We start from the raw sequence: 6,000 nt of genomic DNA on the forward strand, positions 1-6,000 counted from the left end.
CAGAGTTGGGGGACTGTACTTCGGGTCAGAGTCAGGGTTCAGGGTTGGGGGACTGTACTTGGGGTCAGAGTTCAGGGTTGGGGGACTGTACTTGGGGTCAGGAATCGGGATTCAGGGTTGGGGGACTGTACTTGGGGTCAGGGTTCAGGGTTGGGGGACTGTACTTGGGGTGAGGGTTCAGGGTTCAGAGTTGGGGGACTGTACTTGGGGTCAGAGTTCAGGATTGAGGGAATGTACTTGGGGTCAGTTTTCAGGATTCAGGGTTGGGGGACTGTACTTGGGGTGAGGGTTCAGGGTTGGGGGACTGTACTCTGGGTCAGGGTTCAGGGACTGTACTTGGGGTCAGGGTTCAGTGTTGAGGGACTGTACTTGGGGTCAGGGTTCAGTGTTGGGGGACTGTACTAGGGGTCAGGGTTCAGGGTTGGGAGACTGTTTTGGGGTCAGAGTTCAGGGTTCAGGATTGGGGGACTGTACTTGGGGTCAGGGGTCAGGGTTCAAGATTGGGGGACTGTACTTGGGGTCTGGGATCAGGGTTCAGGGTTGGGGGACTGTACTTGGGGTCAGGGTTCAGGGTTGGGGGACTGTACTTGGGGTCAGGGTTCGGGATTCAGGGTTGGGGGACTGTACTTGGGGTCAGAGTTCAGGGTTCAGGTTTGGGGGACTGTACTTGGGGTCAGAGTTCAGGATTGGGGGACTGTACTTGGGGTGAGGGTTCAGGGTTCAGAGTTGGGGGACTGTACTTGGGGTCAGGGTTCAGGGTTGGGGGACTGTACTTGGGGTGAGGGTTCAGGATTCAGGGACTGTACTTGGGGTCAGGGTTCAGTGTTGGGGGAGTGTACTTGGGGCCAGGGTTCAGGGTTCAGGGTTGAGGGACCTTACTAGGGGTCAGGGTTCAGGGTTGGGAGACTGTTTTGGGGTCAGAGTTCAGGGTGCAGAGTTGGGGGACTGTACTTCGGGTCAGAGTCAGAGTTCAGTGTTGGGGGGCTGTAATTCGGGTCAGGGTACAGGGTTCAGGGTTGGGGGACTGTACTTGGGAAAGAGTTCAGGGGTCAGGGTCGGGGGACTGTACTTGGGGTCAGAGTTCAGGGTTGGGAGACTGTACCTGGGGTCAGGGGTCAGGGTTAACGGTTGGGGGACTGTATTTGGGGTCAGGGTTCAGGGATGGGGGACTGTACTTCCGGTCAGGGTTCGGGGTTCAGGGTTGGGGGACTGTACTTCGGGTCAGGGTTCAGGGTTGACGGACTGTACTTGGGGTCAGAATTCAGGGTTCAGGTTTGGGGGACTGTACTTGCGCTCAGGGTTCGGGGTTCAGGGTTGGGGGACTGTACTTCAGGTCAGGGTTCAGGGTTGACGGACTGTACTTGGGGTCAGAGTTCAGGGTTCAGGGTTGGGGGACTGTACTTGGGGTCAGAGTTCAGGGTTGGGGAATGTACTTGGGGTCAGTTTTCAGGATTCAAGGTTGGGGGACTGTACTTGGGGTCAGGGGTCAGGGTTCAGGGTTGGGGGACTGTACTTGGGGTCAGGGTTCAGGGTTGGGGGACTGTACTTGGGGTCAGGGTTCAGGGTTCAGTGTTGGGGGACAGTACTTGGGGTCAGGGTTCAGGGACTGTACTTGGGGTCAGGGTTCAGGGTTCAGGGTTGAGGGACTGTACTAGGGGTCAGGGTTCAGGGTTGGGAGACTGTTTTGGGGTCAGAGATCAGGGTTCAGGGTTGGGGGACTGTACTTGGGGTCAGGGTTCAGAGTTGGGGGACTGTACTTCGGGTCAGAGTCAGGGTTCAGGGTTGGGGGACTGTACTTGGGGTCAGGAATCGGGATTCAGGGTTGAGGTAATGTACTTGGGGTCAGTTTTCAGGATTCAGGGTTGGGGGACTGTACTTGGGGTCAGGGTTCAGGGTTGGGGGACTGTACTTGGGGTCAGGGTTCAGGGACTGTACTTGGGGTCAGGGTTCAGGGTTCAGTGTTGAGGGACTGTACTTGGGGTCAGGGTTCAGTGTTGGGGGACAGTACTTGGGGTCAGGGTTCAGGGACTATACTTGGGGTCAGGGTTCAGGGTTCAGTGTTGAGGGACTGTACTAGGGGTCAGGGTTCAGGGTTGGGAGACTGTTTTGGGGTCAGAGTTCAGGGTTCAGGATTGGGGGACTGTACATGGGGTCAGGGGTCAGGGTTCAAGATTGGGGGACTGTACTTGGGGTCTGGGATCAGGGTTCAGGGTTGGGGGACTGTACTTGGGGTCAGGGTTCAGGGTTGGGGGACTGTACTTGGGGTCAGAGTTCAGGGTTCAGGGTTGGGGGACTGTACTTGGGGTCAGACTTCAGGATTGGGGGACTGTACTTGGGGTCAGGGTTCAGGATTCAGGGTTGGGGGACTGTACTTGGGGTCAGGGTTCAGGATTCAGGGACTGTACTTGGGGTCAGGGTTCAGGGTTGGGTGACCGTAATTGGGGTCAGGGTTCAGGGTTGGGGGACTGTACTTGGGGTCAGGGTTCAGAGTTCAGTGTTGAGGGACTGTACTTGGGGTCAGGGTTCAGTGTTGGGGGACTGTACTTGGGGTCAGGGTTCAGGGTTCAGGGTTGAGGGACCGTACTAGGGGTCAGGGTTCAGGGTTGGGAGACTGTTTTGGGGTCAGAGTTCAGGGTTCAGGGTTGGGGGACTGTACATGGGGTCAGGGTTCAGAGTTGGGGGACTGTACTTCGGGTCAGAGTCAGGGTTCAGGGTTGGGGGACTGTACTTGGGGTCAGAGTTCAGGGTTGGGGGACTGTAATTCTGGTCAGGGTACAGGGTTCAGGGTTGGGGGACTGTACTTGGGGTCAGAGTTCAGGGTTGGGGGACTGTACTTGGGGTCAGGGGTCAGGGTTAAGGGTTGGGGGACTGTACTTGGGGTCAGGGTTCAGGGTGGGGGACTGTACTTGGGGACAGGGTTCAGGGTTCAGTGTTGAGGGACTGTACTTGGGATCAGGGTTCAGGGACTGTACTTGGGGTCAGGGTTCAGGGTTCAGTGTTGAGGGACTGTACTAGGGGTCAGGGTTCAGGGTTGGGAGACTGTTTTGGGGTCAGAGTTCAGGGTTCAGGATTGGTGGTCTGTACTTGGGGTCAGGGGTCAGGGTTCAAGATTGGGGGACTGTACATGGGGTCTGGGATCAGGGTTCAGGGTTGGGGGACTGTACTTGGGGTCAGGGTTCAGGGTTGGGGGACTGTACTTGGGGTCAGAGTTCAGGGTTCAGGATTGGGGGACTGTACTTGGGGTCAGACTTCAGGACTGGGGGACTGTACTTGGGGTCAGGGTTCGGGATTCAGGGTTGGGGGACTGTACTTGGGGTCAGGGTTCAGGGTTGGGGGACTGTACTTGGGGTGAGGGTTCAGGATTCAGGGACTGTACTTGGGGTCAGGGTTCAGGGTTGGGTGACTGTAATTGGGGTCAGGGTTCAGGGTTGGGGGACTGTACTTGGGGTCAGGGTTCAGGGTTCAGTGTTGAGGGACTGTACTTGGGGTCAGGGTTCAGTGTTGGGGGACTGTACTTGGGGTCAGGGTTCAGGGTTCAGGGTTGAGGGACCGTACTAGGGGTCAGGGTTCAGGGTTGGGAGACTGTTTTGGGGTCAGAGTTCAGGGTTCAGGGTTGGGGGACTGTACTTGGGGTCAGGGTTCAGAGATGGGGGACTGTACTTCGGGTCAGAGTCAGGGTTCAGGGTTGGGGGACTGTACTTGGGGTCAGAGTTCAGGGTTGGGGGACTGTAATTCTGGTCAGGGTACAGGGTTCAGGGTTGGGGGACTGTACTTGGGGTCAGGGTTCAGGGTTGGGGGACTGTACTTGGGGACAGGGTTCAGGGTTCAGTGTTGAGGGACTGTACTTGGGGTCAGGGTTCAGTGTTGGGGGCCTGTACTTGGGGTCAGGGTTCAGGGTTGAGGCACTGTACTAGGGGTCAGGGGTCAGAGTTGGGGGACTGTACTTCGGGTCAGAGTCAGGGTTCAGGGTTGGGGGACTGTACTTGGGGTCAGAGTTCAGGGTTGGGGGACTGTAATTCGGGTCAGGGTACAGGGTTCAGGGTTGGGGGACTGTACTTGGGAAAGAGTTCAGGGGTCAGGGTCGGGCGACTGTACTTGGGGTCAGAGTTCAGGGTTGGGGGACTGTACTTGGGGTCAGGGGTCAGGGTTGGAGGACTGTACTTGGGGTCAGAGTTCAGGGTTCAGGTTTGGGGGACTGTACTTGCGGTCAGGGTTCGGGGTTCAGGGTTGGGGGACTGTACTTGGGGTCAGGGTTCAGGCTTGGGGGACTGTACTTCGGGTCAGGGTTCAGGGTTGACGGACTGTACTTGGGGTCAGAGTTCAGGGTTCACGGTTGGGGGGCTGGACTTGGGGTCAGGGGTCAGGGTTCAGGGTGGGGGACTGTACTTGGGGTCAGGGTTCAGGGTTGGGGGACTGTACTTGGGGTCAGGGTTCACGGTTGGGGGACTGTACTTGGGGTCAGGGTTCAGGGTTGGGGGACTGTACTTGGGGTCAGGGTTCGGGGTTGGGGGACTGTACTTGGGGTCAGGGTTCAGGGTTGGGGGACTGTACTTGGGGTCAGAGTTCAGGGTTCAGGGTTGGGGGACTGTACTCAGGGTCAGGGTTCAGGGTTGGCGGACTGTACTTGGGGTCAGGGTTCGGGATTCAGGGTTGGGGGACTGTACTTGGGGTCAGGGTTCAGGGTTGGGGGACTGTACTTGGGGTCTGGGATCGGGGTTCAAGGTTGGGGGACTGTACTTGGGGTCAGGGTTCAGGGTTGGGGGACTGTACTTGGGGTCAGGGTTCAGGGTTCAGGGTTGAGAGACTGTACTAGGGGTCAGGGTTCAGGGTTGGGAGACTGTTTTGGGGTCAGAGATCAGGGTTCAGGGTTGGGGGACTGTACTTGGGGTCAGGGTTCAGAGTTGGGGGACTGTACTTCGGGTCAGAGTCAGGGTTCAGGGTTGGGGGACTGTACTTGGGGTCAGGAATCGGGATTCAGGGTTGAGGTAATGTACTTGGGGTCAGTTTTCAGGATTCAGGGTTGGGGGACTGTACTTGGGGTCAGGGTTCAGGGTTGGGGGACTGTACTTGGGGTCAGGGTTCAGGGACTGTACTTGGGGTCAGGGTTCAGGGTTCAGTGTTGAGGGACTGTACTTGGGGTCAGGGTTCAGTGTTGGGGGACAGTACTTGGGGTCAGGTTCAGGGACTATACTTGGGGTCAGGGTTCAGGGTTCAGTGTTGAGGGACTGTACTAGGGGTCAGGGTTCAGGGTTGGGAGACTGTTTTGGGGTCAGAGTTCAGGGTTCAGGATTGGGGGACTGTACTTGGGGTCAGGGGTCAGGGTTCAAGATTGGGGGACTGTACTTGGGGTCTGGGATCAGGGTTCAGGGTTGGGGGACTGTACTTGGGGTCAGGGTTCAGGGTTGGGGGACTGTACTTGGGGTCAGAGTTCAGGGTTCAGGGTTGGGGGACTGTACTTGGGGTCAGACTTCAGGATTGGGGGACTGTACTTGGGGTCAGGGTTCGGGATTCAGGGTTGGGGGACTGTACTTGGGGTCAGGGTTCAGGATTCAGGGACTGTACTTGGGGTCAGGGTTCAGGGTTGGGTGACTGTAATTGGGGTCAGGGTTCAGGGTTGGGGGACTGTACTTGGGGTCAGGGTTCAGGGTTCAGTGTTGAGGGACTGTACTTGGGGTCAGGGTTCAGTGTTGGGGGACTGTACTTGGGGTCAGGGTTCAGGTTTCAGGGTTGAGGGACCGTACTAGGGGTCAGGGTTCAGGGTTGGGAGACTGTTTTGGGGTCAGAGTTCAGGGTTCAGGGTTGGGGGACTGTACATGGGGTCAGGGTTCAGAGTTGGGGGACTGTACTTCGGGTCAGAGTCAGGGTTCAGGGTTGGGGGACTGTACTTGGGGTCAGAGTTCAGGGTTGGGGGACTGTAATTCTGGTCAGGGTACAGGGTTCAGGGTTGGGGGACTGTACTTGGGAAAGAGTTCAGGGGTCAGGGTCGGGGGACTGTACTTG

The sequence above is a fragment of the Carcharhinus amblyrhynchos genome, unplaced genomic scaffold (assembly GCF_965287045.1).
Source record: "Carcharhinus amblyrhynchos unplaced genomic scaffold, sCarAmb.v2.hapA chromosome_147, whole genome shotgun sequence".
NCBI classification, from domain to species: domain Eukaryota; kingdom Metazoa; phylum Chordata; class Chondrichthyes; order Carcharhiniformes; family Carcharhinidae; genus Carcharhinus; species Carcharhinus amblyrhynchos.